The sequence below is a fragment of the Gorilla gorilla genome, chromosome 23, assembly GCF_029281585.2.
Source record: "Gorilla gorilla gorilla isolate KB3781 chromosome 23, NHGRI_mGorGor1-v2.1_pri, whole genome shotgun sequence".
Taxonomy (NCBI): domain Eukaryota; kingdom Metazoa; phylum Chordata; class Mammalia; order Primates; family Hominidae; genus Gorilla; species Gorilla gorilla.
This window is the reverse complement of record NC_086018.1, coordinates 16,082,285-16,093,923: the sequence shown is the minus strand read 5'-3', so window position 1 is coordinate 16,093,923 and position 11,639 is coordinate 16,082,285.

Sequence of the window (11,639 nt, the reverse complement as noted above, 5' to 3'; positions counted from 1 at the left end):
ACATTTGTGTGGTACTTTACAACTTAAAAAGCACTTTCACATTATTTGATTTGATTATCATGAAGTGAGATGATCAAGCATAAGATACGTAAAAATGATTGCAGTGACAATGATAATAGTCATAATGATATTTATGGAGAAATTAGTGTGTGCCAGGCTCCATGCTAGGTCCATTACATGCATTGATGCATTGCTTCATTTAATGCTCATTATCCCCATGTTAAACATCATAGAACTATGGCTTAGAGAGGCTGAGTAGTTTGATCACATTTCCACAGCTAATCCAGGTGGAATTGTAATCCAGGTGTCTCTGACTTTAAAATTCCTTGTTATTAACCACTGCATCATACTGCCTCTTACAACGACTGATCTTTGTGCAGTACTTTATAAAAAAACCTCTAGATTATATTATTATCTCAATTTTATAGCTGAATAAACTAAGGCCGGAGAGGTTACATGTTTGCCTGAGTCTCAGAGCTGGGATCCTAACCAGTTTGATTCCACCTCTGCTGCTGTTTCCACTGCACTGTACCAGACTCTCTCCTCAAAGAGAAGGTGCTGGGTGTCAAAACTCTTCTCTCAAGTCTCCAGAAAGGGGAGTCCTTATTAAGATCTTTCAAAAATCCTTCCTGCTGCAATGAAATCCGTGTTCCTTTTTCTATGGGAACAAAGGTCAGCCTCTTGCGTGGAGACTGAGCTCTCATGCACTAGTTGGGAAGAAGGAGATAAAGTTCTCAGAGCTCCAGTCTGGTCTAGGTGGTTTCTTCTTCACAACGTTCTTGTGTGTTTGGCATAGGGCAGAGCTGGTCTGTCTTATTCTTTTTTTATTTTTTCAGAGAGGAAGGAGGGAGACTGTTTATTCTTGATGATATGAAACTAGAGATGATACAAAATAGAATGAGATGCAGGGAAACCATTTAAACCCAGGGTGAGTGGAAGGCACGTACAAGGAATTCCACAGCATCTTTTTGACGTATAGGCAAAGTGTCGGTTTATGGAGGTATCTAGGCCATTAATATTTTCCCCTTTAGAGATAACAAGTGTTATTTATAAAGCACTCTTTTCTAGAATGAACTCAAAGCACTGAATGGGTGCTGCCTAATTACTCCACCCAACAAACAATCGGGCAGCCAGGAAAAGAGAGAGAGAATTATGCCCATTTTACAGGTTGGGAGACTGAGCCATGAAAAGAGTGAGGCCTTGCTCAAAACTAGCTCATGGAGAGCTGAAAATAGAAGACAAGTCTCCTAATAGCACCCTCGCATCTCACTGTGTACAGCTTTCCTGGTTTCAGATGTCCTCCTGAGAAAGGAGAGCCTGCTTGCTGGCCAGAGAAAAGCAGCCGACATTCACTGGGGACTACAGCTCCCAGCAGACACCGAGAGGAGACAGGGCTGTGCCCCTAGTGCCCATTCCAGATTCCCAAATATGGAGAAGCACTGGGTTTTGGAAGAGGAACGGAATGTTTACCCTTGAGAGACAGAGAGAGAGAGGATGAGGTAAGTTTGGAATATTTAACTCTGTCACCTAAATGCCTGCCTGGTCTTTGAAATACAGCAGCCAAAGTCATGATCTTTTAATACATCTTTCTAGAAGATCTCACTTTTTAAATCCAGCAGTTACTTCAGCAGAACACTGCTTTCTCCTAGGATTAGGTGTGTGATGATGGGACAGTTGTAGTTCGAGGAGGCCAGATACCCTTTTTCTGACGCTGAGCAGCTCAGAAAGTGATAGTGGGAAGGAAACCTAGGTGAAGATCTGCTCTGCTGCAAAAGGAGCGGATGTCCGCAAGGCTGTGCTGCTGGCAGGCTTGCCGAACCAAAGGACCAGCGGCCTGGGAGGACAAGGGTTACTCTTTGTCTGCCTGGGAGGCTGCTGAGCCCGCCTGGTGGGAAAGGCGTGAAAGAACTCTTCCCACCAGCTTGGTCTCCATTCTGTCAACAAATATTGACAGAAGCACCTTTGCTGGAGGCACTAGGCTGGATGCTGAGGGGGATGTCTGACACAGAGCAGATCTCTGCCCTCAGGAGGCTTCCCCTCGGGGGAGGATGGAAAAGGAAAGATGGAGCAAGGAAGAAAGAGACAGACAACATAGGGCAGCGTGTGCTTACACCTTTCATTCAGTGCTTATTTACCCGTCGCCCACCATGTGCCAGGCGGGCACTGTTCTAAGCCACTCGGAATGCAATTGTGACTCTGCCAAAAGAAAAGGCTTCTGCCCTTACAGATCTCACTTCCTGGCAGCCCCTGATATCTGGGGGAAGAGTTCTTCAAGCAGAAGTCACAGCAGCAAGTGTGGGGCCTTGAGAGGGGTGTGAGAGTGGTGAGCATGCCAGCAGAAGGCCAATGTGGTGGGAGGAGAGTGGACAAGGGCAGGAGCAGGAGGTGGGAGAGCCAGGCTGGGGTCAAAGCACACAGGGCCTCATAAGGATCAGGAGGAGGGATTTCTTTCTAACTGTAGTGGAAACCAGTGAACTGTCCCCAGTGAGGGGAGCAGACTCTAAAAGAGTCTGGAGAATGGTGCAAGGGTGTTGCTGAGCAGGGATGGACAGGAGGATGGATTCCGATCTAGAGAGAAGGTGCTGCCATCAAGAAGACCTTCAGAAGCTGGGTGTGGAGCCAGGCCAGCACATGGCCTGTCCAGACCATCCATCTGTCCAGAGACATGGTCACATGGGGAGCAGTGGATGGCGAGGCTGGAGAGGGGGGATCAGGAAGGTGTTTGTTTGTTTGTTTTTTGAGACAAGGTCTCACTCTATTACCCAGGCTGGAGTGCAGTGGCACCACCTAGGCTCACTACAACCTCCACCTCCCAGGTTCAAGCAATTCTTGTGCCTCAGCCTCTGAAGCAGTTGGGATTACAGGCACACACCACCACACCTGGCTAATTTTTGTATTTTTAGTAGAGATAGAGTTTCACCATGGTGGCCAGGCTGGTCTCAAACTCCTGGGCTCAAGTGATCCACCTGCCTTGGCCTCCCTAAGTTCTGGGAATACAGGTGTGAGCCACTGCATCCAGCCTAAGTAGGCAGATTTTTGAGTCAGAAGGCTCTGAGCCTCAGGTTAACAGTAACAGGGAGACTTGGGTACATAGAGGCATTTTTCACAGACTTAGACGTCCATCTGAGAACCTGGTCTCCACCAAGAGGCCACCATTTTCCCCTAAGAGATTCGTTGCTTTGGAGGCTTCTGAGTGCCACATTGAAACCAAGGTGGCTGAGCTGCACAACTCCAGTGGCCCCGTGGACTTTGTATTGTATGTGAAAGGTGCCCCCAGTGCATAACGTAAACCACAGGGCAAGGCACCTGGTGGCACTGTGCGATGGCAGAGGCACCGTTTAGCATTTGGAGGATAAAGTGTCAAACCCACCAACAAGGACACACGGCACTTTAGTCACTCCCTTGACCCCTCGACCCAGCACAGCTGGCTGCAGAACAGGAAGAGGAATGGGGATGAGAAGAACCGGGTGAGAGAGAGCTGAAAGGGAGAACGGAAAAGAGGGCTTAAAGGGGTAGGTAAGGGAAGAAGCACTTAATTTAGGTCATTCTTTTGCCTAGCAAAATGTGAGAGGGAAGTGAAAGATTGAGAAGAAGGGTAGCAAAAAGGGAGAAAATGATTGTGCAGGTGGCTGAGTTGCAAGTAGTTTTAGGAGAATTGTCCACAGCTGTGATCACTCTGGTGCAATGTGGCATGCATCACATCCTGCCAGTCTGTGGAAATCAGGGCAGCAGCAAGGTGCCGAGACTGCAGTATTGGGGATCTAAAGAAGACCCTGCCCCTGAGGAAGACAGTTCGCTTGGAGCCATCCAGTTCCTGGACATGCAGGATGAGCCGCTAGTCCACATTAAGCTCCCCACCAAGGGGTCTTATCCTCACTACTCCCTTTCTGTCTGAATTTGGGGAGACCATGGTACCACCCCAATAGATCAGAGCCGAATAAATTCAAAGCAAATGACAATCCCTGCCATGCTGCTGCTTCTCTCAAACCCCAGCAGCCAAACAGATAAAGGACTTTGTATGAAGAGGGAGCAGCAGACTGCTGTATGGGTGGCAGGGATGATGTGATGGGATTGGTGTGTTCTCTGCCCAGTCAGATCCATTTTCAATTCTCAATAATAGCAAGTAGCAATAAAAGATTCTCTTACACCATCACATTGAGGTTGCGTACTTCCTTGGACATGCAAGACCCAGCAGATTGTAAAGCGAGCCACGGTATTTAGGAGCCAGGACCCACATGCCAATGTCATCACCTCTCCTGCCTCTCACCCCACCTCCTTTCCAGAGCCATTGAATTTAGAGCAGTGTTGCCCTCTGCTCTCTGCACCAAATGCAACTGGCATACAGCTGCAGATACGGCTGCCATGCCCCATCCATCCTACAGGTGCCCATTGTCAAGTGAAGAAATGCCTGACTTTGGAGTGACAGCGTCAGAGTGTGTGGAAAGAATCCTCCTATCCCCAAACCACCCAAGAATTACATAGCTGTGCCCCATCATGTTGGCTAAGAACCTCTGCCCTCCTGCCCCCGCCTCTGCCTGCACCTGCATGACTTGCAGCTTAGCAAGCCTCTGAGCGATGACACAGCTTTGACCGACGGGGGCCGCCACTGCCTGCCCGTTGGTGGGCACAGCCAGGAAGACTCCTTCAAGGAGCACACGCTCATTTCATCCATCTCCTGGAAGCAGCTTGCCCATGTCCCTCAGGACCCAGCCCCTGCCTGCCTTCCTGGCCTCATTTCTCATTCCTAGTCTCCTCATACCCACAGCTGCAGTCATAAAGCCCACCCTGCCACTGTCCTGGCCCACTCTGCCCTCTCTCAACCTGGGACTTTAAGCAAATGACTCCTTCTTCTTGGAAGCCCCTCCCTGCTTCCTGGACAGGCTGACCCCTTTTAACCCTCCAGAGTTTAGCTCAATTATCACCCCTTCCGGGAAGATTTTCCTGAATCTCTCCTTCCCTCTGTCAGGTGGGTGACGAGCTCCTCGTCTATCTTCCTGTGGCACCCTGTACTTACCTGCATTGCAGCCTGCTCACCGTCTGCTTACGGAAGCAAATCCCACACCAAACTATTAACTCCTGCAGGGCTTTGCTGCGCATTTTATTTCTAACTCCTTACCTAGCTAGGCAGTGAATATTTCTTGAATGAATGATCAGGATCCCTTGGCCTCGTGAGTAACCAGGTCTCCACTAGCGAGGTAAAATAAAGAAGTAAGGCTGTGATCTCAACCTTCCAGGCCAGTCACCTGTCTTATCAAGCACATCTGCGTCCTGGAGTGTTGACTCCTGCACCCGCACTCTAAGCCCTCCCTTGGCCTCCCCCACCCAGTCCTTATTCCCACCTCTGCCACCCTGTACCCTGAGGCTCCCCTTGGGCACTCTGTGGCTAAGAAAACAAAAGTGTCTCTCTGGTTTACCAAAGAGAACGTGCTGTGTCCTTGGATAAGGCCTTCCTTTTCCCCCCTTCTCTTCCTGAGTCAGGAGAACCTGGGCTGCACCCTTTCCAACTGCTGGATCAGCCTCTGCCCGCCTCCCACCCCAGCCCCCACCTGAATGGGGGAGGGAACACAAAACCTCAGAGAGGGTCTGGAGGCAAGAAGCAAATTGAGTTTGAAAAACGGGACTTGGCTGGGTGCGGTGGCTCACACCTGTAATCCCAGCACTGTGGGAGGCCGAGGCAGGCGGATCGTTAGGTCAGGAGATTGAGACCATCCTGGCTAACATGGTGAAACCCCGTCTCTACTAAAAATACAAAAAATTAGCTGGGCATGGTGGCGGGCACCTGTAGTCCCAGCTACTCAGGAGGCTGAGGCAGGAGAATGGCCTGAACCCAGGAGGCGGAGCTTGCAATGAGCCGAGATCGCGCCACTGCACTCCAGCCTGGGCAACAGAGCGAGACTCTGTCGAAAGAAAAAAAGAAAGAGAGAGGGAGGGAGGGAGGAAGGAAGGAAGGAAGGAAGGAAGGAAGACAGACGGGACTTGTACAAGCAAAATAGGCTGAGAATATCAACATTCAGTTAGGAAAGCAGAGGGGAGATGTGATTGGACGCTGCCGTCCTAGAGGCCTCGTTCAGGCAGGTTGGGAACGTACAGCTGGAAGAAAATGTTAGTCAGATATTAGCAGGAACCGTCTTGATTTACTCAGTGTTTTAACAGATTTCCACTGTGGGGATTGTCTCATTGGAATCAGAGTTGGGAGTGAGTGTGAGACCCCTGGAAGCCCTTTCTGCCCTGGAATTCTATGCTCTAGGCCAGCTGTGGCCTTCCTGGGACCCAAGTTCCGTTAAAGCTATTTTCATCAGCAGTAAATTAGCTAGTCTGGGAGGATGGGAAAGTAGTGCTTCTAAAGGAGGCAATTCACTAGGTCAGGATGCCCTGAGGCAACAGTGGAGCAGCTTTGGATCCCAGAACAACAGCCTCCAGTGTTCAGGATGCGGTAGGTTAAGTGGGGAATCTCCACAGAACCTGAACCATCCTCAGAGCGGGCAATACCAGGACCCCGGGATAAAACCACAGAGACTTCCGAACTCCCTGGGGCTAACAGCTCACCATTTGTAACACTAGCTATTCAAGGAATGAAGCTTATGGTGCAGGCTTAATCTTAACAATAATCCTGCCTATTGCCATTAGACTGAAGCTCAGAAAAGTTAAGAAATTTGCCTGACACTACCAGCTAGTAAATGGCAGAGCCAGATCCTAACCCAGAAATGTGACATCAATTCGGCTATACCACATCACCCCAACTCCCAGTGCTCCTCCCAGAGGAACCGATTCAGTGAGTTGGCCGGTGGCAGGGATGGTCTAGCCTAAGCTCCACTATTCCCTCCCCAGAATAAAAGGGAAGACCAAGATCTTAGTGCCTATCAGATTTACGTTGGTGGCACACGAGCGCTGCCTCTGAAGACCAACATATGTGAAGCCCCCGGTGTCCTTTTTCCTGGCTGGGCCAGGTTCTTTCAGCAAGCAAGAACTCACTGGGCTGTGCAGAAAAAGCAGGGTTGGAGGGGAGAGTCGAGCTAAAGAGGCGTCTGAAGTAGTGGAGAGAGCCCTAGGCTGGGTCAGAATGTCTAGGTTCTTTTTCCGTTAGTGCAGAACAAGTTACTTCCTCTCCAATCCCCAGAATCTTTATCAAGGAAAAGGGTGTGGGGTGGTGAAGAACAGAGGTATTAGCATAAGGAAATGCCCACTATACTGACCTTGCTGGGTTATAAGGATAAAATGCAATCATTACTGTGAAAGAACATTGACTAATATGAAGTGCCGTATGTAGTCATGTTTTATAAAATCCTTAAGCTCTTGTGTCATTGACTCTCCAGCTCAGTGTGTTTTATAGCGAGGTGCTGGCGCTCAAATGGCCCAGCCTAAGCATTGCAATGCCCTAGGGTTCTCTGTGATCTGTTGATCATGTCATCCAACCACATCAAAATCTTGACAAGATCAGTCCTGCCTGGCTGTCCACTCTTGAACTCTAGACTCCTGATATTAACCTCAGTCCCACTTTTCTAAACAAGTCGGCCAGGCACGGTGGCTCACGCCTGTAATCCCAACACTTTGGGAGGCCAAGGCGGGTGGATCACCTGAGGTCAGGAGTTTGAGACCAGCCTGGCCAATATGGTGAAACCCGTCTCTACTGAAAATACAACAATTAGCCGGACGTGGTGGTAGACGTCTGTAATCCCAGCTACTTGGGAGGCTGAGGCAGGAGAATCACTTGAACCTGGGAGGTGGAGGTTGCAGTCAGCCGAGATCACGCCATTGCACTCCAGCCTGGGCGACAAGAGTGAAACTCTGTCTCTAAATAAATAAATAAATAAAACAAGTCAAGTTCTTTCTCATCACTGGACTTTGCAAATTCCAAGTCCATAATTCAGAATACTTGGTCTAATCATCCCTACCCCACATCTAAGGTCAGCATGTCAGCATTCAAAAAGCAGAGACCAACAGGCATGGTGGCTCACGCCTGTAATCCCAGCACTTTCAGAGGCCAAGGCAGGTGGGACACTTGAGCCCAGGAGTTCAAGACCAGCCTGGGAAACATGGCAGAACTCTGTCTCTACCAAAAAGAATACAAAAATTAGCTGGGCCTGGTAGCGGGCACCTGTAGTCCCAGCTACTCAAGAGACTGAGGTGGGAGGATCACTTGAGCCCAGGAGATGGAGGCTGTACCTATTATTGAACTACTGCACACTACTCCAGTCTGGGCAACAGAGTGAGACCCTGTCTCAAAAAAAAGAAAAAAAAAAGCAGAGACTGTCTTGTTTGCATCATATATTGCAATATCAGTGCAGTGCAGAATGGGTGTCAGTAATTGCTTGATGAAATGTGAATTTCCCTTCGATTTCCCTTCCCACCTCTGCCTATTTTTTCCTTGCTACTGAGATGGTGATTGTTCTGACCTCATTCTATGGGGATGCCACAGAGATTAGCTCATTAAAAATGGTGAAGCTCTCCTGACACTTTGTGTTAATGTTTAACAAAAATAGCTGGGGGTGTAATGACTCAGGGAGACAACGAGAAACCCTTTGACTTTCTTAGACCGGCAGGACAACAAGTTACCCCCGTTCTCCTCCCACACACACTGGCTCTGTGGGAGCCCTGACCCTTGCCCTCAGTGCCTCCCACCCTGCCCTCTCCTCTGGGCAAGGCACGTTCCCAGCCTTAGCCTGGGAGGCTGAACCCCACCCACCGTCGCCTTGGATATGGCCTCTCCCTCTGGGAGATTCTTGCAGCCGTGAGATGGCTGGAGCTTTTGGAAGCATGGCAGAGTCTGGAGGACACAGTCACCTGCTGCTGAGGTTCCCGTGCCCCTGCCCCTTTTCCAGATCAGACTGCGGAGCTGGGGCACGTGAAGAAGGGCAGTTTACTTAGTTCTTCCCTAGGATGGAAAAAGGGAGGGGAATGGTCACTGGCAGTGAATAAATTAAAGACCCATGCCAGCTGGAGATCATTGGGGAGAAACAGCAAATCTGTGAATTATCCTGTTTACACCAGAAGTAAACTGATAGTTTGGACCTTTACCTAATAGATTGTGCTGAAATCACAGGCCATTCACGAGGACAAATGCATGGAGCTGTGCCTCTGCCCCTCCATATTCATTGAAGACTTTGGCACCACTTCATTCCAAGTCTTGCCGTCATCGTGGGTAACTTCAATGTCCAAACAGACCAATTATTTACAAACTCAGAATCACAACCCATTAATGTGTCATGAAATTGATTTCGAGGATTGTGGCCAGCAATCTTTTTTTAAAGAAACAGAGTAGAAAGAAAATATTAGAGTACTTCACATGTAAGAAAGGTGGTTTGGGGGTAAAATATTTATTTTAATTATATGTATAATATAAAACATATGCTAATAATAGGTTATTTCCATGACATAATACCTTCATGTGTAATAGGTCATGGTGTAAACTACTTTTCTTGTTGTGGGCCATAATCAAGAGTCTAAAAGAGAAAGGAGTATATACAATGGAATGTTATTCAGCCTTACAGAGGAAGGAAATTCTGATACATGCTACAAAACAGTTGAACCTTGGGGACATTTGTGCTAAGTGAAATAAGCAAGTCACAAAAGGACCAATATTGTATGGTTCTACTTTTATGAGGTACTTAGAATGGTCAAATTGATAGAGACAGAAGTCTGGAGAATGGTGGTTGCCAGAAATCTGGAGAATGGTGGTTGCCATGGGCTGGCCAAGGTAGAGGGGGAGGGAGGGGGAGTTGTTTAATGAGTACAGAGTTTCTGTTTTGCAAGATGGAAAGAGTTCTGTGGCTGGGTGGTGGTGATGGTGGTACAACCATGTGAATGTACTTAATGCCACTTAACACACTTAATGTTCTTCATACAATGTACTTAATACACTTAAAAATAGTTAAGATGGGGGGCCAGGCGCAGTGGCTCATGCCTGTAATCCCAACACTTTGGGAGGCTGAGGCGGGCAGGTCACGAGGTCAGGAGATCGAGACCATCCTGGCTAACACAGTGAAACCCCGTCTCTCCTAAAAATACAAAAAATTAGCCAGGCTTGGTGGCGGGTGCCTGTAGTCCCAGCTACACGGGAGGCTGAGGCAGGAGAATGGTGTGAACCTGGGAGACGGAGCTTGCAGTGAGCCAACATCGCACCACTGCGCTCCAGCCTAGGTGACAGAGCGAGACTCTATCTCCAAAAAAAAAAAAAAAAAAGGTTAAGATGGTTAATTTTGGGTTACATATATTCTACCACATTTTTTTAAAGCCCTAGGAGAAACCTCCCACATCCTTGACCTCATGTCACATGACCTTCATCTCCACTCATTTTTCAGCTCCATTCTGAAGGCTACACCCCGGTCCCAGCCATCATCAGAAACTATTTTATCTTCCACTCTCTGATCTCAACATCCTATCTTTCCAACTTTCTCACTCCTTTTCTTCCTTCTGTAACAATGGTCCTATCTCCTTGCATCATTGAAACTCTTGACCAATCTACCGTCTCCTAGTCAGGCCACCTCCATTCCTCCCAAAATTGCTGCAACAGTCGTCTTGCTGGTCTTCCTGACCAGCGTCCTGCCCACTCCAGTTCATCCTCAACATCGCATTAGGAGTGACATCTCTAACATTTCAATCCGATCTTAACACTCCCTATTTAAAACCTCTCAGAGGCTCTCTATTGACCTCAAGATAAAGTCCAAACTCCCTAACAAGGCAGACAAGCTGGGTGTGGGGTGGCTTCTGGTTGACATGCCTCCCTTCTCCCCTGTCCTCCTGCATGGGCAACGTGTAACCTTTAACTTTACCAGCAGGTCTTGCAGTGTACTGAGCTTTCACTTTGCTTCTGGGTGCTAGGGTCCTCCCCAACCCATTCCTTCTTCATTTGGCTAACTTCTATCACTCAAGCCTGGGTTGGCGAGCACTTCTAAGAAGTTTCCTTCTGTCCTCACCAGGCTGGATCTGGGGCCCCCAGGTGAGGTCCTGCAGCACCTATGCCAGGCCAGATCAGAGGGCTCACCGCTCTGCACTGTAATGACCTGTTTCCTTCTCTCTCCACCCTGACCAGACTGTCATCTGCCTTCCCACATAGCCAGGCACTGTGTGAGATTCATCGTGGCATCGCCATGCCTGTTACAGTGCCTACCACAGAGTAGACATTCTCTGAGAGGCAAGTAGGTGGGTGGACAGGAGGTTCTTCGAATGTGTGGACTGCACAGGTTTTGAAATTCAAACCTGGGAATCAAGTTCCATCAAGAATTTTTAGCTGGAAACACATTTGATCAAGGATGGTTTATCCAAATTAAGAATAGTTTCTGTCTTTGTATAGCACTCAACAGTTTATGGCCCGCTGTCATATCTGTGATGCTGTTTAACACACTTAATGACCTGTGAGTTAAGAAGGAAAGCTATCATCATTACCACATTGTAAATGAGGCACCTATGTTCACCCAAGGTCAGAGAGTTAGTGAATGTCAGAGCCAGGACACATGCTCAACATCTTCCTTCCACTTGCTCTACCCTCTACCCCACTGCATTTAATTTTTAGGAATAAAAACAATCAGAATAGCTAATCCTAATATCAGAACCTTTCAGAAAACAGGGAATATATATTTTCTGGCTTCTGTGGGGTTCTACCAAGGTCCTAGTTCTCAGGTACTTAGAAAATATTAACTAGC